At 42.1% G+C, this 24,475-nt stretch overlaps 1 pseudogene; it reads left to right on the top strand.

Annotated features, from left to right (window-relative positions):
• The first annotated feature begins 2,060 nt into the window (after positions 1 to 2,060).
• On the top strand, positions 2,061 to 24,107 carry LOC127913557 (general transcription factor II-I repeat domain-containing protein 2-like; annotated as a pseudogene).
• The last annotated feature ends 368 nt before the right edge of the window (positions 24,108 to 24,475 follow it).

Below are 24,475 nucleotides of genomic sequence, written 5' to 3'. Positions count from 1 at the left end.
AGAAAGTTTCAGATTTTTGCAATGTTACGTAGATGGAAAAAAGCTGTCCTTGAAACAGTCTTGATATGTTCGTCAAAAGAGAGACCAGGGTCCAGAATAACGCCGAGGTCCTTCACAGTTTTATTTGAGACGACTGTACAGCCATCAAGATTAATTATCGATATAGGCCGATAGTTTTTTATATTTTCTGGGTCAAGGTTTGGCTTTTTCAAGAGAGGCTTTATTACTGACACTTTTAGTGAGTTTGGTATACATCGGGTGGATAGAGAGCCATTTATTATGTTCAACATAGGAGGGCCAAGCACAGGAAGCAGCTCTTTCAGTAGTTTAGTTGCAATAGGGTCCAGTATGCAGTTTAGAGGCCATGATTATTTTCATCAATGTGTCAAGAGATATAGTACTAAAAAACTTGAGTCTCTCCCTTGATCTAAGGACCTGGCAGAATTGTGCAGACTCAGGACAACTGAGCTTTGGAGAAATACGCAGATTTAAATAGAGTCCGCAATTTATGTGACAGATGGTGTAAAACTACGATTGTCACGAAAGAAATATGCACTTCTGATCAATGTCCCTTCTATTTCTGGGGGGCACAGTAGCAGCAAATGTGTGGTGTTCAATGTAGGCCTACATTCCATGAGACTTTTGAAAAATCATGCAGGGCTTGACATTAACTTGTTAATCCAGGAGGTGACTGAAAATGTTGTTGTTTGATTCAAGAAAGCACTTACAAAATCAAATTCATTATTATTCCCATACCCATTATTACAGACAACCAGACAAATGATTCTACCCTGTTGGCTCAAAATACAACACTGCCCCTTTAATACAAATAACATGTCTTTACCTGACTCGCTTTTCAAAGACAGCTATAAATGCCCACATTTTGTGCTCTTGTTGGAAGCAACTATTCCCCCATTGTTGACTAGAAATTAGCTATAACTGGGCTAATAACTCACTAACTAGCAAAGAATATGAACAAAAGTGCACAGGTGGCTACATGCAGCTCTTGATTTGATGTCAAAATAAGCGCATATACACGGCCGCTCATACTGTAAACACAGTCCAGTTCAAACTGAATGGCACAGATCCATTTATTGCTATGTCTTTTTGGATATAGGCCTACTATAGCTCTGATTGGTGATAGCACACCAGACTGTGTAGAGTAGGAGCCTGAGTAGTGCCTGTCAATGCAATAGAATCCTACTCTGATGCACTCTGCCTACAAGAACATATCTTGCATAGTTCGTTTTGCATACTAAGTCTTGTATAGTTTGTTTTGTTTCGGGATATTACAATGAAAGTGGCTAATATTGTGTTCATTCAATAACAATTCCCTCAGTAGAGCAAAACGTTGACAGTGTTAACTAAAGGGGAAAGTTGAGTGAAATTCAATCTAACTGCTTCTCGGGGGGCTGATATTTATTCTGCATGGCAGTCCAAGGGGAGATGCGTGCAGGACAGGAGCTTAATTGATTGGACCTGTTCTGGAAAGGTGTACACCTGTCTATATTAAGGTCCCACAGTTGACAATGCAGCTTAGAGGAAACATTGCTCCTGATATAGAGCTAATTGTCAGTGTCACTGCACCAAATCGACCACCCTCGTGAATTGCCCAAGCCATTTATGACTGCTGTTAATATCCATCCAAGAGCGAACATTGTCAATGCAACTGACATCATTTTTAACATCACTCAAGAGCTTTATGATATTTCCCCTGATGAGCCCAAATTCGTCATTGGGGATTTAAATACTGTGGCTGCACTGTCAAGCACACTTTGAGTACTTCCACTCAGTATGTGAGTTGTCTAAGAAGGAAAAATAAGATCATTGACATCTGTTACGGCTCAGTTCCCAAAGTGTATTCGTCCTTGGTCAGACCCCCACTTGGTTGATCAGATCATAACACCAACTGATAGAGAGTTACTCAAAAGGGAGAAGGTGATGGAAAAACAAGTAAAAGTGTGGGATAATGACCGTATTGATCAATTGCAAGGAAGCTTTTTTTTTTTTTTGTACTACCTGGAGTGTACTTGAGAAATCAATCAGCTGACTTGAAGGAAATGACTGATGTAAAATCTGACTATATTGAATTCTATGATGACTATGTGAGCCCCCAAAATACATGTAAGATATTTCCCAACAACAAACCGTGGGTGACCAAGGTGTTGAAAGTGGTGTTTAACAAGAAGAAACAAGTGTTTGCCTCCGGGAATCCACTCGAAAGTACAGGGGGGGGGGGAACAAAGAGATGAAAAAGGTGAAATGCCAGTACAAGAATTCTCATGCAACTGACACTTTCACGTGTCAAACACCCACTTCAAAGGGAGGCAATGACTCGATCTCTGCCCAGGCGAGAGGGTGCGCCTCTCCACAGCCAATGAACTGAATGAGTTCTTCACCCGCTTCGAAGCAGGGGGCAGCTTCGCTTCCCCGGCCTACCCAGAGAAGGACATCATGACAACCGAGAGTGTGGTTGTCGTCAGTAAGGAAGTTGTACAACGAGTGTTCAAAAGCACTGGAGCACGAAAAAGCCCGGAGCCTAATAACATAGGTCATCGTGTCCTGAACAATTGTTCCTCTCAGCTGTCTTCTGTTCTCTCTACAAGCAGTCCCTGGATACACCGGGAATTCTATCTCTGTGGCAAAAAATCTATTGTTGTACCTGTACCAAAAACTGCTCACCCATCCGCGTCAAATGACTACAGACCTGTCCCTCTTACATCCCTCTTGATTAAATCTCATGAAAATCACACATCATCAACACCACCAAACACCTCCTTGACCCCCCCAATTCATCAACAGCACCAAACACCACCTTGACCCCCTCCAATTCATCAACAACACCAAACACCTCCTTGACTCACTCCAATTCATCAACAGCACCAAACACCTCCTTGACCCCTCCAATTCATCAACAGCACCAAACACCTCCTTGACCCCCTCCAATTCATCAACAGCACCAAACACCCCCTTGTCCCCCTCCAATTCATCAACAGCACCAAAGACTTCCTTGAGCCTTTCCAATTCATCAACACCACCAAACACCTCATTGACCCCGCCCAATTCATCAACAGCACCAAACACCTCCTTGACCCCCTCCAATTCATCAACACCACCAAACACCTCCTTGACCCCCTTCAATTCATCAACAGCACCAAACACCTCATTGACCCCATCCAATTCATAAACACCTCCATGACCTCCTCAAATTTGCATACCAGTCAGAGAGAGGAACAGATTATGTCATCTTCTCACTTTTAAATCTGGTGCACATTCATTTGGAGGACAGCAGAACCAATGTGCATATCATGTTTTGCAGATTGCTCCTCGGCATTTAACACAATCAGTTTGTCCTTGCGGACAAACAGAGGAGCCTTCGGACTTGATGTTATGCTTATCACAAGGATCACTAACTTTCTAACGGATAGATCTCAGCAGGTAGGAGTTGGCACACCGTCGGAGGTGCACACTTCTTCAGTTGGAATCGCACAGAGCAGCGTCCTGGACATACTGTGTACTGACAGCTGCAGGACCCAGTTCCCAGGGTGCCACCTGATCACTCCACCCCAAATCCCTCCCCTCTGGCCTAAGGTTTGATTCCGAATGCAATTCTGCAACTTCACAAAATATCGTACTAATTGCACATTAGCGCTTACACTTTAACATGTTGCCCATTTTTACATTTTAATATGAAATTGCACTAACCCAGCCTAGTAAATAAGCTTGTGCGAGCCGGAACAGCTCATAGGGCAAGAGCCTATCTCCTGTTTCTGTAGCGAGAGGCAGCATGATATACAAGTACACCCCCTGGACAGGACATTAGTATATGGCAGGGCCTTACCCCCAATCTATCTCCTTAATGCTGAGTGCCAAGCAGAGCCAGGCTTTGGTATGTACTGGCCGACATGCTAGTAAATATAATGTTTTGCTTTTTGCTGTTGTTTTTTAATATATCATTTGGCTTATATGTTTTATGACTCCTGCAAAATGAATTGCCTCTTTGAGGACATTAAAGCTTTTCTGAATCAGACAAAATTCTCTCTGACAGCAAGACCTTGTCTGGAGAAAGACTGCTGACATTCATATCAAAGGTGCCGCTGCAAGTGGAAGCCATTTAAAAAGGCTAGTCGCGCTCCAGCCCCAAGCAAAGCAGTCAAGAAGACAAACTGAGAATTCGCGGTCCCCTGCCTGCCGATCGATGCGGTGGCCAGGCTGTAATTTATGGCAGGACGGCTGGGCTCTTTGAGCAGGCTGTTTAATCTGCCTCCATTCAGTGCCGGCAGCAGGCCAGGGTGGGTTCCACATCTGAGGGCTGAATTGACTCTGGGAGGCAGCGAGGCAGCGAGGGCCAGAGCAGAGACCGGGAGCAATGCAGTATTGATGAAACTCCAGCACTCTGATCCGATGTTCCAAAAACCGCCACAGTTCAGCCGGACAATGCCTCAAAGATACAACATGAAAATAAGAAATTAATCAAATAGTTTGGGACTTAACAGGTGTATTTAGTTGGCGGATGGTGTCTGGTAGAAGCCTCAGAATAAAGAAGTGAGAGATGTGTGGTGTGCAGACCTCGGATAACTATAGTTTTAAATATGCTTAGTGGAAAGTAACAATTTTTTGGGAGGAACAGATAGTTACGTTGGAGGTGACTACAACTTTTTGAATACAGATCCACAAAAATTACTACTTTTGAAAACGACTTTAAAACCAATGTTCAATTCAGATCTCAGAAATGGTCTACTTTTTAGAAATTATTTGATTGGCTGCATTCAACTAATTGCCGGTATCTAGAACTGCATGTTGAAGATAATGAATAAATTAATAAATAAAGCACACACAAGTTCCTATAATATTCCAATCCATCTGAGAGTTGATCATGTTTGATCTACTCATTACATTTCTATCTGAACATTCGGTAAATGTCCATTCTCCTGAGCAGGCACCAGGTGTAGGGAATCAATTCAAAGTATTCTTGTTTCAACACACACTGTACCATCTTTAAAGGGATAGTTTACCAACAATACAAATGAACATGATTTTTCACCTACCTTGGCTGTAGTTGAATCAAGAAAGGCATGGATATTTTAGTTACCAAAGACACTTAATAGCCATATTTGTATTTACTGTTAGCATTCTCAGTCGTACTCAACGTTAAGCTGTTCTTGTTCCTTTGTAATAACTCTGTAATTACTTTCAGAGCAACGTTTTATCAGTGATGGGAAAAGTACCCAATTGTCATACTTGAGTAAAAGTAAAGATAAGTTAATAGAAAAGTACTCAGGTAAAAGTGAGTCACCCAGTAAAATACTACTTGAGTAAAAGTCTAAAAGTATTTTGTTTGAAATATACTTAAGCACCAAGAGTAAAAGTATGAATAATTTAAAATGCATTATATTAAGCGAAAGATTGCACAATGTTCTTATTTTTATATTTACAGATAGCCAGGGGCACACTCCAACAGTCAGACATAATTTACAAAGGATGCATTTGTATTTTAGTGAGTCCGTCAGACCATAGGCAGTGGAAATGACCAGGGAGGTTCTGTTGATAAGTGTGTGAATTGGACCATTTTCTGTCCTGTTAAGCATTCAAAATGTAATGAGTACTTTTTGGTGTAAGGAGTAAAAAGTACATATTTTCTTTAGGAATGTAGTGAAGTAAAAGTAAAAATGGTTAAAAATATAAATAGTAAAGTAAAGTACAGATACCCAAAAAAACTACATACAGTTGAAGTCGGAAGTTTACATACACTTAGGTTGGAGTCATTAAAACTCATTTTCCAACCACTCCACAAATTTCTTGTTAACAAACTATAGTTTTGGCATGTCGGTTAGGACATCTACTTTGTGCATGACACAAGTCATTTTTCCAACAATTGTTTACAGACAGATTTTTTCACTTAGAATTTCCTGTATCATAAATTCCAGTGGGTCAGAAGTTTACATACACTAATCTGACTGTGCTTTTAAACAGCTTGGAAAATTCCCCAAAATGATGTCATGGCTTTAGAAGCTTCTTATAGGCTAATTGACATCCTTTGAGTCAATTGGAGGTGTACCTTTGGATGTATTTCAAGGCCTACCTTCAAACTCAGTGCCTCTTTGCTTGACATCATGGGAAAATCAATAGAAATCAGGCAAGATCTCTACAATAAAAATTATTGTAGACCTCCACAAGTCTGGTTCATCCTTGGGAGCAATTTTGAAACACCTGAAGGTACCACATTCATCTGTACAAACAATAGTGCACAAGTATAAACACCATGGGACCACGCAGCCGTCATACCGCTCAGGAAGGAAACGCGTTCTGTCTTCTAGAAATGAACGTACCTTGGTGCGAAAAGTGCAAATCAATTCCAGAACAACAGCAAAGGACCTTGTGAAGAAGCTGGAGGAAACAGGTACAAAAGTATCTATATCCACAGTAAAAATTAGTCCTATATAATAATATATAATATATGCCATTTAGCAGACGCTTTTATCCAAAGCGACTTACAGTCATGTGTGCATACATTCTACGTATGGGTGGTCCCGGGAATCGAACCCACTACCCTGGCGTTACAAGCGCCATGCTCTACCAACTGAGCTACAGAATCGACATAACCTGAAAGGCAGCTCAGCAAGGAAGAAGCCACTGCTCCAAAACCACCATAAAAAAGCCAGACTACGGTTTGCAACTGCACATGGGGACAAAGATTGTACTTTTTGGAGAAATGTCTTCTAGTCTGATGAAACAAAAATAGAACTGTTTGGCCACAATGACCATCATTATGTTTGGAGGAAAAAGGGAGAGGCTAGCAAACCAAAGAACACCATCTCAATCGTGAAGCATGGGGGTGGCAGCATCATGTTGTGAAGGTGCAGGAGGGACTGGTGCACTTCACAAAATAGATGGCTTCACGAGGAAGGAAAAGTATTTGGATATATTGAAGCAACATCTCAAGATGTTGTCAGGAAGTTAAACCTTGGTTGCAAATGGGTCTTCCAAATGGACAATGACCCCAAGCATACTTCCAAAGTTGTGGCAAAATGGCTTACGGACAACAAAGTCAAGGTATTGGAGTGGCCATCACAAAGCCCTGAACTCAATCCTGTAGAAATGTGTGGGTAGAACTGAAAAAGTGTGTGCAAGCAGGGAGGCCTACAAACCTGACTCAGTTACACCAGCTCTGTCTGTCACGACTTCCGCCGAAGTTGGCTCCTCTCCTTGTTCGGGCGGCGTCCGGCTTTCTAGCCATCGCCGCTCCATTTTTTCATTGTTCCATTTGTTTTGGCTTGTTCCCTGCACACCTGGTTTATATTCCCTAATCACACTGCATGTATTATCCCCCCCATGTCTTTGTGTGGAATTGTTTTTGTTACGTGTTTCATGTTACGCGCCAGGCTGGTTTTTCCAATGTATTTCACGAAGGATGTTTAATTGTTAGACATTTGCTTATTTTGTGACTGTTTCACGCCTTGCACTTTTTCCTTTGGCTGGAGGTTTTGACGCAGTTGCGTCTGTCTGTTTTATTTGCCTCTGCCTAAATAAAGTTTGCGCCTGTTCACAGCTCTGCTCTCCTGCACCTGACTTCTCCACCAGTAGCGCACAACCTTGACACTGTCAAGAGGAATGGGCCAAAATTCACCCAACTTACTGTAGGAAGCTTGTGGAGGCCCACCCAAAACGTTTGACCCTTGTTAAACAATTTAAAGGCAATGCTACCAAATATTAATTGAGTGTATGTAAACATCTGACCCACTGGGAATGTGATGAAATAAATCATTCTCTCTACTACGGTTCTGACATTTCACATTCTTAAAATAAAATGGTGAACCTAACTGACCTAAAACAGAGAATTTTTACTAGTATTAAATGTCTGGAATTGTGAAAGGCTGAGTTTAAATGTAATTGGCGAAGGTGTATGTAAACTTCTGACTTCAACTGTGAGTAGTACTTCAAAGTATTTTTACTTAAGTACTTTACACCACTGCGTTTTATTAGCATGTTGTTACATAATGCTTTAGTAATTGCTTTTTAATGCATAGCAATTAACTGTGAGTTTTTGTAACTATTGTACACAAGAGGAATAGTGACTGTTTCTTATTCAACATGTGTAAAAAAAATCATTATAATGCAATTATAAAGATAGTTCTAAAGTCCTATGTAGCAACAATGCTGCTTTTGTAGTAATCAAAGTTACTACTTAAGTGATGATGCCCCCAAAGCCTGTGTTTGGAGGGTATATTGGCAAAGGTGTTGTCAGGCCCAAGACAAAGTGCATTATTACTTTTAGACAATGGGTTACCAACATATTCAAATAATGACTGGCATATTTTCATTAAAAACGTTATTTTGATTAATTTATTCATACTATTTCATCCTTCCACAAGACATAGTCCCAACACAAATCTAGAGTTGCTACCCAGGCCGGCTGGTCATTTGTTCTATCGGTTCAGTTGCTAGAGATGCGGCCCAGTCGCTCAATCTTTTTGTTCTGTATCTAAATGTTCCATTGTCATACTGGCCCGATTTCGCCTGGCATAGAACATGTGCTCACTCGTCAGGACACTGATGTTCAGAGGAGCTAGCCAGCAACACAGCTAACGCAATCACTACAAACTGAAGCTGGAAAGACTGCAAACTAGCTGCACTTTTACCTGTTTTCAATTACATTTCTTTGTATAAATCCATTAAAATGATGCCAGTTGATTCATGATTTCGACTGGCTGAGAAACGCTGCCTGCCTGTCTGTCTCGTCCCGACTCCCAACACATTTATTACTATGGGAAAGCTGTAGATCGAATTTGAATGCTGAAACAAATGTCGCAAATGTCGGAGAAACAGAGAGCAGGGTTTATACAAATCTCCGCTATTGAAAATTAAATGTTAGTCTAAAAGAAATGTGAGATCATGTCTAGATGCTTTTTATAGTGGAGATCAAATGTATAAATTGCCTGGCTGGGCTGATGACAGTGGATTGTGCAGTCAAATGGAACAAAGTAAATAGGCAATTTAATGTCACAGATTTAGCCGGTGGTAACTTGCTGAATAGACACGAGCTGGAATGCTGTTTTAACCAATCAGCATTCAGGATTAGGCCCATCCAGTTTATAAATACGAATAAGAATTTGATGTTAAGTGTTAATGTATTGCCTTACTCATTATGAAAATGTATTTCTTAGTCATTTTTAAAGCTGCAAGTGTGTTCTCCTCTAATGTTCAGTCCATGTCCCTCAAACTGTTTCCCAGATATAGCTACATGCCTGAAAGTGACATTTATCAGATGGTTTCAGGCCTACAAATGTGTCATTAGTCCATGTCCCAGGCCATAGTTGTGTAGATCCAGTTATATGCCTCAATGCTAATGAGCATATATTTAGACTAATTAAACGAACTGTTGTAGAATTAGTTCTTCATAAAATTTTGGGCAGCATTCAAATACTTATTTTTTGTGTTCAAATACTACTTTTTTTGAGAGGTATTCAAAATAGTTTAAAATATAATTCGTTTTTCCGTTTATTTGAATATCAAAGAAAATAATTGCATCAGGCTGTAACGGTTTTCTTGTGTCGAAGGAGAGGCGGACCAAAACGCAGCGTGGTTATTATTCATGGTTCTTTAATAAAGAAACTATACATGAATAGACTAACAAAACCAAGAAATGTGAAAAACCAAAACAGCCCTATCTGGTGCAAACACAGAGACAGGAACAATCACCCACAAACCCCAACACCAAACAGGCTACCTAAATATGATTCCCAATCAGAGACAATGACTAACACCTGCCTCTGATTGAGAACCATATCAGGCCAAACACAGAAACAGACAAACTAGACACACAACATAGAATGCCACTCAGATCACACCCTGACCAAACAAAACATAGAAACAAACTCAGTGCCTCTTTGCCCCCTATTGGGGAGGGTCTGGGTGGCATCTGTCCGCGGTGGCGGCTCTGGTGCTGGACGTGGCCCCCACTTCACCATAGTCTTAGTCCGCCCCATTGTCTGCTTCCGTGGCCTCCTAACCACGGCGACCCTTCTAAATGACCCGACTGGACAGAGGGGCAGCTCGGGACAGAGGGGCAGCTCGGGACAGAGGGGCAGCTCTGGACAGAGGGGCAGCTCCGTACTGGCTGACGACTCTGGCAGATCCTGGCTGACTGGCTGCTCTGGCCGCTCCATGCAGACTGGCGGCTCTGGCCGCTCCATGCTGACTGGCGGCTCTGGCCGCTCCATGCAGACTGGCGGCTCTGGCCGCTCCATGCAGACTGGCAGCTCTGGCTGCTCCATGCAGACTGGCAGCTCTGGCCGCTCCATGCAGACTGGCAGCTCTGGCTGCTCCATGCAGACTGGCAGCTCTGGATGCTCCATGCAGACTGGCAGCTCTGGCTGCTCCATGCAGACTGGCAGCTCTGGCTGCTCCATGCAGACTGGCAGCTCTGGCCGGTCTCTCTCGCCCCCCGGTAAGCACAGGAAGTTGGCGCAGGTCTCCTACCTGGCTTCGTCACACTTCCTGTGTGCCACCCCCCAATACATTTTTGGGGCTGACTCTCGGGCTTCCTACTGCGCCGCCGTGCTTGTCTCTCCAACTCCATTCTCCTATAACCCTCTTCGCACTGCTCCAGCGAATCCCAGGCGGGCTCCGGCACTCTCCCTGGGTTGACCGCCCACCTGTCTATCTCTTCCCAAGTCGTATAGTCCAGACATCGCTGCCTCTCCTGCTGTTGCTGCTTTTCACCACGCCGCTTGGTCCTGTTGTGGTGGGTGATTCTGTAACGGTTTTCTTGTGTCGAAGGAGAGGCGGACCAAAACGCAGCGTGGTTATTATTCATGGTTCTTTAATAAAGAAATTATACATGAATAGACTAACAAAACCAAGAAATGTGAAAAACCAAAACAGCCCTATCTGGTGCAAACACAGAGACAGGAACAATCACCCACAAACCCCAACACCAAACAGGCTACCTAAATATGGTTCCCAATCAGAGACAATGACTAACACCCGATTCTCTATATTTGACTACCTTGAGTATTTGAAAAGTTGGTATTTTCAAATGAACTACAAAATACAAATATTTTCTGCCTAGGTCTGTTGGTGTGACAATTTATTTTCTAGAATGTGTTGAAAGGAAGGTTAAAGTTATAGACTTTGAAGCACCCCTCTGTTATGTTACTCCGCATTGAGCCCGCTGCATTCTTTTTGGTTGCCCTGGTGACTGGAGATTAGCCTTGCAGCGTGGTGGTGGTGGTGGTGGTGTGTGTGTGTGTGTGTGTGTGTGTGTGTGTGTGTGAAAAGTTGGCAGGGAGTGATGCTTTGTGTTTACAGCATTTGGGCACTGAACCAGGGAAACCACTTTCTGAGGTTTCTCTTATTCAACATCTAGTGGGGGTAATCTCTGATATGTGTACATACATCTAATAATGGCACAGTACAACAGTAGTGTGCAGAACGGCATTTCAGAATGCACAACTCTTCTGTCGGTCCTTGTAATATAATATAATATAATATCCCATAAAGGTTCCACATGCACAAAAAGCCTACTTCTCTAAAATGTGGTACACAAATTTGTTTACATCTCTATTAGTGAACATTTCTCATTTGCCAAGATAATCAATCCACCTGACAGGTGTGGCATATCAGGAAGCTGATTAAACAGCATGATCATTACACAGGTGCACCTTGTGCTGGGGACAATAAAAGGTCACTCTAAAATGTGTGGTTTGTCACAAAACACAATACAACAGATGTCTCAGGTTTTGAGGGAGTGTGCCATTGGCATCCTGACTGCAGGAATGTCCACCAGAAAATTTGCTACAGTATTGAATGTTAATTTCCTTACGATTAACCGCCTCTAAAGTCATTTTAGAGAATTTGGCAGTACGTTCAAACGGCCTCACAACCACAGACCATGTGTAACCACGCAAGCCCAGGACTTCCGCATCCAGCTTCTTTACTTGCGAGATAGTCTGAGACCAGCCACCTGACGAAGCTTATGAAAGTGAGGAGTATTTTTGTCCGTAATAAAGCCCTTTTTTGGGGAAAAACTCATTCTGATTGGCTGGGCTTGGCTCCCCAGTGGTTGGGCCTATGCCCTCCCAGGCCCACACATGGCTGCACCCCTGCCCAGTCATGTGAAATCCATTGATTAGGGCCTAATGAATTTATTTCAATGGACTGATATCCTTATATGAACTTGAAATTGTTGCATGTTGCATTTATATTTTTGTTCAGTATATATGGGTGTGATGTACCTAATAAACTACTGAGTGCAAAAAACAGTACCCGTCAAAATTTAGGACACATCCACTCATTCAGGGGTTTTTCTTTATTTGTGTTATTTTCTACATTGTAGAATAGTAGTGAAGACATCACAACTATGAAATAACACATATGGAATCATGTAACCAGAAAAGTGTTAAAACAAATCAAAAAATATATTTTATATTTGACATTATATTTGTCTTCAAAGTAGCCACCCTTTGCCTTGATGACAGCTTTGCACACTCTTGGCATTCTCTCAACCAGCTTCACCTGGAATGCTTTTCCAACAGTCTTGAAGCAATTCCCACATATGCTGAGCACTTGTTGGCTGCTTTTCCTTCACTCGGCGGTCCAACTCATCCCAAACCATCTCAATTGGGTTGAGGTCAGGTGATTGTGGAGGCCAGGTCATCTGATGCAGCACTCAATCAATCTCATTCTTGGTCAAATTGCCCTTACACAGCCTGGAGGTGTGTTGAGTCATTGTCCAGTTGAAAAACAAATTATAATTCCACTAAGTGCAAACCAGATGGGATGACGTTTCACTGCAGAATGCTGTGGTAGCTATGCTGGTTAAGTGTGCCTTGAATTCTATATAAATCACAAACAGTGTCAACAGCAATTCACCCCCACAACATCACACCTCCTCCTCCAAGCGTCTTGATGGGAACCACACATGGGGAGATCATCCATTCGCCTACTCTGCGTCTCACAAAGGCACGGCGGTTGGAACCAAAAATCTCTCATTTGGACTCATCAGACCAAAGGACAGATTTCCACCAGTCTAATGTCCATTGCTTGTGTTTCTTGGCCCAAGCAAGTCTCTTCTTATTATTGGTGTCATTTAGTAGTGGTTTCTTAGTAGCATTTCGACCATGAAGGCCATATTCACGCAGTCTCCTCTGAACCGTTGATGTTGAGATGTGTCTGTTACTTGAAATAAGTTAAGCATTTATTTGGGTTGCAATTTCTGAGGCTGGTAACTCTAATGCACTTAATATTCTTCAGCAGAGGTAACTCTGGGTCTTACTTTCCTGTGGCAGGCCTCATGAGAGCCAGTTCCATCGTAGTGCTTGATGATTTTTGCCACTGCACAAAGTTCTTGAAATGTTCAGAATCTTCATGTCTTAAAGTAATGATGTGCTGTCATTTCTCTTGAGTAGTTGTGTCCAAACATTTGACTGGTACTATATACTGTATACACACTTCACATGTTACCCGTAATAAGACTGTGAAATGTGTATGTTAACAAACTGAATATCTGACTCCTTAAAGATTATTTAGCAATATGCAAGAGACTATAGTTGAGTTACAGTAATAGGTAATCAAGATAGGAATAAGAATTGTCTATATCAAAAGGTAGATATTTAATATCATTGTGAAATGAATGGATCCACATTTAAGGCATGTTTAAGCTTAAGTTACAAGACAATACTAGCATTACAAGGCATTATTATTGGCGTGATCAGAGAGGGAGAGAGAAATAAATCAAAGCCTAAAAGGCCATGCCCAAAGGTCCATGGGGAGGATAGCGAGAAAGAGAGATAGTCTATATCACCACAGCTGGTCAGGAACAATGAGAAAGAAATTAATATAAGATGCTTTTATAACATCTGACCAATAGTATTACTTTAATGTTAACCTCCAATCAGACATCAGACCTGCATAATGTAAAGACAACAGAACCTCTGCTTCCCAGAGGTGTTATAAGAGGGGGTTGGTGAGATAATGCAGTGTTCCTATGACAACACAGAGGAAACCTTACTTACAGTTTAAAATAGTCACTTCGGGGGCTGGGCCACACACACACACACACACCACCACCCCCCCTTAACACACACACACACACACACACACACACACACACACACACACACACACACACACACACACACACACACACACACACACACACACACAAACACACACACACACACACACACACACACACACACACACACACACACACACACACACACACACACACACACACACACACACACACACACACACACACACACACACACACACACACACACACACACACACACACACACACACACACACACACACACACACACACACACACACACACACACACACACGCCACCTCAGAGCCTGTGTCCTAGACACATAAACACACACACGCACAAATACACAAGCGCAGACATTGATTTATGCAATGTACCGTGCCACTGCTAGTGACGATGCCGTGATGTATTTTGCATTTGGGAGATGAAAAATGGAACGTGAACAGGATTGATCAGCAAGTTTCCACCCATAGAGTGTGAAATGGAGCTAACTCGCACTGCGCATGCTCCTGAGGAGTGGGCCTTTTCAGACTCTAAGCCTGTCATTCATCTCTGTCCCCGGTTCTAATCCACAGACTAAGCAGTCCAGAATGGTGGAAGCTTCCTTCCTTCTTCTATATCAGGATAGAAGGCGGGGTTGGGGACAATTCCATTTCAATCCCATTTAATTCAGAAAGTAAACCATATTCTAAATTCCAATTACAGATGTTCCTCATTGAAAAGTATTGAGGAGAAATGGAATTGGATTTCGGTGTACTTCCTGAATTGACTAGAAGGAAAGAAAAGGGTGAAATGATTATTGTGTTTTAACGAGCCAATCCATCCTTAAAGGCTATGTGTCATGCTATGCTAACTGTGCAAATGGCCATATGGAATTAAGAATCTATTTCTATGTAGTTACTAATGTATGATGGTGAAATGTTGAAAATACATGATCTAATTTCATAACAGCGGGGGCATAATTCAATGTTAATTGCATGTTTTTATGGAGCCTGATACCTAGCAGACCCTATGATTTTGTTAAGTATGTCGTTAGCCTACAGTGTAACCCTTGTCTGTGAAGTTAAACATATCCACCAATGTTTCATAAACCTTTAAGCAAATACGTGAATTCTTTGTTTTTTTTACACTGAATGCAAAACAAACAACAACAAGAACTAGCAGGAAGTTAAAGTGCCTGGGGGAGGAGTGAACAAGGATATGACACACACACATGAATGTGCAGGCACACACCACCAGGCACACACGCACACACACACACACCCACGCATTCCCTGCAGCAATATTTTCAATCAGACTGAATATCCGTCTATTAATCTACCTTTTCATAACAGCTAATCCAGAGTGATGGAGTGTGTGTGTGTGTGTGTGTGTGTGTGTGTGTGTGTGTGTGTGTGTGTGTGTGTGTGTGTGTGCGTGCGTGCGTGCGTGCGTGCGTGCGTGTGTGTGTGTTTCAGCTGCTGAAGACCTGTGATTGTTTGTTTTAGAGATGAGGCTTAATGAAAGAGCCCTATTACTAGGGCCAGGACGATACCAGTATCACCATACTCGTTAGCATCGTGGCAAGGAAGCAAAGCCCGAAGCGGATTTATCTTCTTTAGGAAAATAGCCCTAATGTTGGAAACAAACATTATTGTCATCCAGAGTCACATGCAGTGGTGGAAAAAGTACCCAATTGTCATTATTGAGTAAAAGTAAAGATACCCTAACAGAATATGTAAAAGTCCCCCAGTAAAATTCTACTTGAGTAAAAGTCTAAAAGTATTTGGTTTTAAATATACTTAAGTATGAAAAGTAAAATTATTAACCATTTCAAATTCCTTATTTTAAGCAAACCAGAAGGCACAATTCTTTTTAAATTGACGATTACCAGGGGCACACTAACTCTCAGACATAATTTACAAACTAACCATTTGTGTTTAGTGAGTCCACCAGATCAGAGGGAGTAGGGATGACCAGGGATATTTTCTTGATAAGTGTGTGAATTGGACCATTTTTCTCTCAAAATGTAACGAGTACTTTTGGATGTCAGGGAAACTGTATGGAGTAAAAAGTATATTATTTTCTTTAGGAATCTAGTGAAGTAAATCTAGTGAAGCAAAAATATAAATAGTAAAGTAAAGTACAGATAATACCCCAAAATATTACTTAAGTAATACTTTAAAGTATTTTTACTTAAGTACTTCACACCACTGGTAGCACTCTCCATCACTCTGGATTAGTTGAAGCACGGTTTGAAAGCCTAAAGGTAAACCTTGGGAACAACACTAGTAGTGTTAAGACAAAAGATGTCCAACTGTGGATGATTTAGTCTGTGTTGGGAGGCTAGCTGCGCAACAACATAATGAATAGCGCATTGTGTTGTCATCTCAGATAAGAGTAGAGAGGAGATATTGTAGTCATCTGATGTAGCGCCGCTCGCTCTCAACCTCTCCGTTACAGATTATATCATCATTTCAGTTCAGTTCAGTTCAAACACAGACATCTGATGTACTGTATCTTTGGTAGCTAGAGCATCTCTAAATGACAAAGAAATTCAATCGAATCTAGCGCCCCCCATGGGGATGAATAAAGTTGAATTGGAATAAATCAGAAACAAACGTCTTCCCCCTCAGCGAGAAAGTACTAATCAACGTTCATTTGAGTTTCTCTTTTTTTCTCACTCAACAATGTTTCATTGAATACACGCTTTAAAGTACTTGAGTGCAGCGTGAATGGTTTTGTCTCATTCCAGAAACCCAGTTGCCATGTTCAATTGAATAGGCTCCTGTATCCCTGCTTTTGTATCACAAGTTTATATGAGTTTGCCAAGTATCACATAGGCCTGTCTAGCATTGGCAGCAAGATCGTTGACCCCTGTGGAGTACAAGTAGGTCTTCTGAGAGCTGAGCTGTGCACTGTAGTAAAACTGAGAGAAAACAGAAGAATCCATCGTTGGATTCGTTATGATCAACAACAACAAAATATGATATTGCCCTTTTAATGTAAGAGCTGTTTGAAAAGACCGCCTGAAATTTCAGCCTGTTTTGGTGGGATGGAGTTTTGGCCTGCCTTGTGACATCATCAAGCGGTAAATTAGTGGATTGACCAATAAGAAAGACAGTTCCAAACCTCTCTGCCAATAACAGCTAGTTTTCTGTTTTCCTGAAACATACTGTAGACCCTGGAGTGTGTGCTTTCAGAACACTGTTGCTGACAAGCCAGAGTGACTCATCTGGAAAGACACACCAAAGACAGGCAGAAATATAATTGGTTCATTTTATCGTGAAAATACTGTTGACCTTTGGTGAACTCCAGTTGCTAGAGAGGCAACTAAAATAAATAACTGATACCCTTAACATAGAGCCCCAGTCCGTTTTAGAATGGGTAACTAGCAATAGGCCAGTGCTAAGTACTGGATCAAATTTTTGGGGACAAATCTCTCATCTAGATCTATAATAGAGTAATGTGGCTATTGAGCAAGTTGAAGAGACTAAACTGCTGGGTTTTAACCCTAGATAGCAAGCTATCATGGTCAAAACATATAGACTCAATGGTTACTAAAATGGGAAGAGGTCTGTCCATGATAAGTCGTTGCTCTGCTTTCTTGATATCTCAGTCAAACAAACAGGTCCTACAGGCCCTAGTTTTGTCACACTTGGACTACTGACCAGTTGTGTGGTCAGGTGCGGCAAAGAAGAACATAGGCAAATTGCAGTTAGTCCAGAACAGATTAGCACGTATTCCACTTAGATGTCCTCGGACAGCGAATGTCAATGACACGCACGTCAATCTCTCCTGGCTCAAAGTTGAGGAGAGATTGACTGTATCACTATTGGTCTTTGTGTGAGGTGTTGATGTGTAGAAGGTACCGAACTGTCTGTTCAAGCAGTTGGCACACATTTCGGACACTCATCAGTACCACACGAGACATGCAACCAGAGTTCTCTTCACAGTCCCCAGGTCCAGAACAGAGGCTGGGAAACACACAGTATTAAAAAGAGCCATGGCTAAATGAAACTCTCTGCCACCCCAGGTAACTCAAACTAGAAATAAAAACAGATAAAATAACACCTTACGGCATGACAGGTACTGTAATGAGACACAGACCATTTTTATGCATTTTGTATTGTATTATGTATTGTTTTATGCATGTGATACGTGGTTGGGATACGACTGTGATATGTGGTTGTCTCGCCTGTCTATCTTAAGATGAATGCATTAGCTGAAGGTCGCTCTGGATGGGAAATTCTGCTGAATGGCTCAATTGTCATATAAATGTGTATGGTATATTTATGTATATTATTTATTTTGTTTGTTGTGTTGTTTCCTGTTTGAATCCCAGGAACAGTAGCTGCTGCCTTGGAAACAGCTAATTGGGGATCCTACTAAATACTTAATAGTTCCCTGGGGAATGAAAGGTAGGAATGTGGAAGACTGTGGATAGAGGAATCAGAGATATCCATCAGAACAGCCTCCCTGCTCTGAACACAATCTGTGACAATCTTCCAGTAGTCTCTCTGAACACACAGTCTCGCCATGGTAGCCTCCTGCATTAGTTACACCTGCCCTGGGAGAGTGTGGAGTTCTGTGACAGTCTAGGCAGTGAAGTGTGTGTCTGTGTGTGTGTGTGTGTGTGTGTGTGTGTGTGTGTGTGCGCGTCAGATTGACAGGTCGTCAGTCCCTCCCCACAGTCACTACCAAATCTTACAGCATAGAGAAACAGGCACGGGGCTAAGAGGAGGTGAGTGTGTGTGTGTGTGTGTGTGTGTGTGTGTGTGTGTGTGTGTGTGTGTGTGTGTGTGTGTGTGTGTGTGTGTGTGTGTGTGTGTGTGTGTGTGTGTGTGTGTGTGTGTGTGTGTGTGTGTGTGTGTGTGTGTGTGTGTGTGTGTGTGTGTGTGTGTGTGTGTGTGTGTGTGTGTACTTTTTCATTCATGTGTGTAGAGAGCTGGTGTGGCTATTACCGACCTGCTGAGAGTGATATATTTACTGAGCTGAATGCTAACAAAGTGATGGAGAAAAAAACTGAATGTCATCTGCAACTGGAAGGGACAGGCAAAAGGAAAATAAACCCACTGCAAAGGAAGAGTGCGCTCCGGTTTGAAAAAATGCTGCTGTAAAAACAAAGCCTTGCCGAAAGCAAGTTTGCCTTACTATGATTAATTTAGTCTCTGTTGTACTCATACAGTATATGAGGAGACAACTGCCGTTTTCTACATGTCAATAATATGCATATTTCTTACTCTAACAAGGTATTATGGCTTTTGTGTGTTTGGAACTGTCCACTGTCAGAGTCCACGATTGTTCATACTTATTTTAACTTATAGTGATAGGGGGGAGTATTGGTGTTAGTCTGTGAGACTAGCCAAGCAATTATTTATGTTCAACTTCTCAAACATCGTCAATAAGAAACTTTCATGGTCCTTCCTCCCTTCCCCTTCGATTTCAAATCTTTTTTTAAATGGAAAACTTTTCGGTACATTTTTTTCTGTATGTATATCTACAGGAGTGGGAACATCCCTGAGCTGTCCTCTCTGTGTCCATCATTGTTCTGAAGGCTCAGTGGGCTGATGGGAGTGCACATTTCAGGAGAACGCTGCGTGCCTGGCATTGGAGAGCCTAGGGACACATTTCAGTGCGACACACTGCATTATTAATATTACGTTCATGTTCCCTGTGGAACCTCTTTTATTGCTCAATGTGTGGAACAGTGGGCAACGCCCAAAGACGAGAGCCGCATCCCAACACACAATACACTTGCATCCCAATACAGATCTAACACTGACTGGAGGAAGAGATTGTCCTGCACAACAGCGGAGAACGATGGGTCAGAAAATTTAGGGCACATTAGGAGGGATAAGAAACTAACGGAATCTTGACCCAAACTACTGTATTGAATCAGGGAAGAAAGCGGAATCCTACCATCACTATGACAGTAATGGAGTGTTACCGAAACCAACTTGTTAGATTCTGCCAAACGTTGAACAACAAATTGGTGCCTACTGTGGAGTCCCAATCATATCCCTTATCAGTGGCGGCCCACCCATTAGAGCATTATCCTAAAGGTGCGATAAATGTATACATTTTCCTGGTTCAAAAATATATTGTTCAAAATAAGTGGTTCAGTTACTATTCTGCCAGCAGCAGCAGCAGCTCCGCTGGCACATAGGCCATGCACACATTGCTTGGATTGTTTTGTCAGCTATTTGGTATGGGGGGGGGACAGTATAAACTATAACAGCACCAAGTAAATGGACAGTCCTGGGGCGCTCAAATGTGCATCGGTTCATTCAGAACGTCTGGGTCTGTTCTAGTCTCCATCCCAATCAGTCTCTCGGCGCCAGACGGTTTACTTCCTCACGTGAGACTAGATCTGCTCTGTCAGGTACAGAGGGCACTAAAGCAAAAAGCTGATTGTCATTAACTTGTAAATGAATAATCCTAACAGTCATGGGAGCCTGGGACCCGATAAACCGAACAAATACATCCAACAAGAGTCCAAGGACAGACGGATACACTAGCTAGAACCTTCTCCTCACGGATCTGGTAGGATAAAAAAGCATGACAGTGGCTGGCCAATTTGATTGTTTAGCTAGTTACCGCCCATGCCAATCTCAAGTCCTTCTAAACTAACATCTGACTAACTCGGAAATATGAAGTTATTTCAGAATGAAAGTTAACTGGCTAGGGAATCATGCTTTGTGACATTATGTTAACTAGCTATCCCGTTAGATTGTGTTTTAACTTACTGCATCTGCAGTGGCCACCACTGTCCCTTATAACTGGAGCCAGGAATCTTTCCTGATCATGCAACCTGACCAAGGGCCTTAGTTTTTATTTTATTTTTTTATTTTATGTTATTTAACCTTTATTTAACTAGGCAAGTCAGAGTTAGAGTGTGGTATAATGCTATTCAGGTCACGTGGCTAGGAAACACTCCTGACCCTTCTACTTGCTACCTGCACAACACACTGACTGCAGCACAACAGCCTTTGCATTTGAAACCCACATAGAGAGGCTGAGGCTCCCTCCTCCCACTCCAGCCTGCAGCACTCAGCCAGCCTCAGCCTGCAAGCTGCACTGAGACCCCCCCTCCTCCCCTCTCCCCCCTCCTCATTCTTTCATCAAACCTGCCAACTTCTCTCTCTGTCTCTCTGAAGAAAGCCAGTGGAGTGGGCCCACTGCTCCGCTCTGCTCCGCTCAGATCCTTTCCAATGGAGATATTAGCATTCATGCACTTTGAAAAGACACTTTATATAATTCTGTTATCAAAATGAATCATGCTGTATTTGTAATGTCCCCCCTCCCCCTCCACCACGCCAAAGTATCGCTGTTTTAGCAAAAGGTCAACGGCATCCTCTTGATCTCCTTACCAAACCACTATTTCCTCTTCCCTTTTTCACTGAAGCAGTATTTTCTCTTTTAACCACATGCAGCAGTAGATTATTCCAAACCTATGGGACTTCTTTATCAACCTGCTAGCCCAGGGGAAGAGAGGAAGATAAGAGAACAACAGAGGGAGGGGAGAGAAAAGAGAGGGAGGGGAGAGGAAAAAGTTGTGGTGCAGAGTGACAAAGAATTACAGCGCTAAAAGAAATCAAGAGAAAGGAGATTAAGGACGTGACCACAGAGCTTGCCTAGATGACTGGGTTGTCCCAGAGGATAACCCTGACTCCCCACGGCAGTGTGTGTGTGTGTGTGTGTGTGTGTGTGTGTGTGTGTGTGTGTGTGTGTGTGTGTGTGTGTGTGTGTGTGTGTGTGTGTGTGTGTGTGTGTGTGTGTGTGTGTGTGTGTGTGTGTGTGTGTGTGTGTGTGTGTGTGTGTGTGTGTGTGTGTGTGTGTGTGCAAGTGTAAGTGTGTTCATGTGTGTCTCCTTGATCCTCCAGTTCACTGGGGGCACCGCCACACTGGACCTGAGCTCATAACCTTTATATCTATGGTTCAGAGTGCACAGTGACAGTCCCACAGTGCACATAAAGCTGAGGACACTGGACTATAGGCTCATAGAGCTGGGGGTCAGAGAGCCTAACACACAATTTAGTTATCATTACTTCTGCCCTGTGCCTAGCTGGGCCAGACAGATAAAGCTGTGGCTGTCATGACATTTTGTCAGGCGGTTAATGTCATGCAAATGACTGCCGGTCTCACGGTAATTGACCGTTAACTAACATAAACATGATTGACATCTCCAGGCTTCCACACATACAAGCCGCTGATGCTCGCGCTTGGAACATCTACATTTAAGAAAGTTTAAGAAATCAATTTAAATACACCATCACAATAAATCCCTTATTTATTTTATTCAGGTCTAAAGAAACATTATGACATGAAGAAAATGTATTTCAGGAGAACAGAATAGGAGTTGGCCTACTGTATGTTATCTGGCTATGCACCATGCCATAGGCTGTAGGCTCATTTATTTAGCAGACAAGATATGCTTATAAGTCCCGTGCTATTAATTTATATTATATGTTTATATAGTAAGAAGAATATAATTGAACTGAATCAAATAGAAATGATGTTTTTCCCATTCTGGAGAGAGTGTGCAGATGACGTGGCTATGTTGAGCATAAAAGTGATCATTTGAAATAGATCCTATATGCTAGTTGTTTGGTAACTTTAGTTGTGAACGACACAAACCTTAGAATGACATTCTAAGGTTTGTGTCGTTCACAACTAAAGTTACCAAACAACTAGCATATAGGATCTATTTCAAATGATCACTTTTATGCTCAACATAGCCACGTCATCTGCACACTCTCTCCAGAATGGGAAAAACATAATTTCTATTTGGGATTTGAAAAAGTAGCAAAAAAAGTCTGCTCTGTTCCTTCCCTCAGGCTGCACACAAGCTGTTCAACATATTTTCACCCATCAGACTATTCTCAATTCAAGGCAAAACCCCAGACTTAGAAATGACTGGAGAGCTTGCTTCAGTGCAGTCAATGAAGAGCACAACCACATGGAAAGATTTATTGGAAGAGGTTGGTTAATAAGTGTGTGGCAAAGCTGGGACTGAGTTTTTAAAAGTTATCCAGTGTGACCACTGATGAGTGGCCAATCTTGACAGGAAAAAACATTGGCCTTTTGAAAGGGATAAAGTAGCTGAGCTGAACCCAGATCAGAAAAGTATTTTCCTGCATTGCATTATTCATCAAGAGGTGCTCTGTGTGTTCTGAAAATGAGCCATGTTGTGGAGATAGTCACTAATGTGGTAAACTTTTTAAGAGCAAAATATTTAAACCACAGGCAGTTTGTCTCACTGTTGGAAGAGACAGAGTCGGGTCATGCAGATCTCCCCCTTGGGGAAGGTGCTTAAAAGGGTGTGGGACCTGAAGTCGGAGATTGCTGAGTTTTTGCAAATTCAAGGAAATAGTGCATTTGCTTTGACTGCAAGATAAATAATAGTTGGCTGATATTGTCTTCACCGTGGACATCATGGCCCTCATGAATGAACTGAATTCCAAACTACAAGGGAAGGGACTTTTTGCACATCAGATGTACAGCCTTGTCAAAGCCTTCAAGGGAAAATGACTCCTCCTGAACCACCAAGTAGAAGCCAACAATCTGACCCACCTTCTGACACTACTAGTCTGTTCCTCTCAGATGACCAGCGGGAGAAGTATACATCTCTGCTGAGTGCTTTGAGTGGTGAGTTTTCTTCTCGTTTTGAGGATTTAAAAGTGTTGAAAAATGACATGCTGTGGTTTCCTCTCCTTTCACCGTCAATGTGGATAATGCTCCCACTGACCTGCAACTTGAACTTATTGATCTTCTGTGTGATGCAGTGATTGGAGAACTATTCAAAACAATGTCACCGACGAGGTTCTATGCATCTCTCGACGAACAAAACTTTCCAAAGATTAGGAGTCATGCTCAGAAGATGTTTGTACTGTTTGGGTCAACCTATGTATGTGAACAGACATTTTCAGTGATGAAATATAACAAGTCAAGGCACAGATCATCTCTTACCTCTCAGCAATCCTGCTCATAGCGACATCAGAAACTATACCTGACTTCACTGCTCTAGTCAAAGCCCATCAGACTTCACTCCTCACACTGATTGAGTAGTTTAAATGTAATGTTGAGCTCTTCCACTTTCTTGTGTTTTCGTGCATACAAGTTAACAAGAGTTCTGTCCGTGGTGCTGAATGCAGTGTACTTTTCCCTCCATGTAGTTCATTGCATGTTTAATAATGAAAATACCTACCAAAAGGAGAACATGGATGGGGTTTATTTCTGTGCATGTTAAAAAAGTAAAATAAGTAGCATAATTGGATGTGATTTATAGTAGATATATCTGTCAACACAGTCATACACATGATGTATAATCCTGTAATATGATTCTGGCCCTAGATATATTCTGGCAAAAAATATATTCTAATGTGCCCCTCCATGGAAAGTAATTGCCCAGGCCTGGGTTAGAGAGACAACAGAGC

Source organism: Oncorhynchus keta, chromosome 3 (genome assembly GCF_023373465.1).
Source record: "Oncorhynchus keta strain PuntledgeMale-10-30-2019 chromosome 3, Oket_V2, whole genome shotgun sequence".
NCBI classification, from domain to species: domain Eukaryota; kingdom Metazoa; phylum Chordata; class Actinopteri; order Salmoniformes; family Salmonidae; genus Oncorhynchus; species Oncorhynchus keta.
This window is presented reverse-complemented; position numbering and strand designations above follow the sequence as displayed.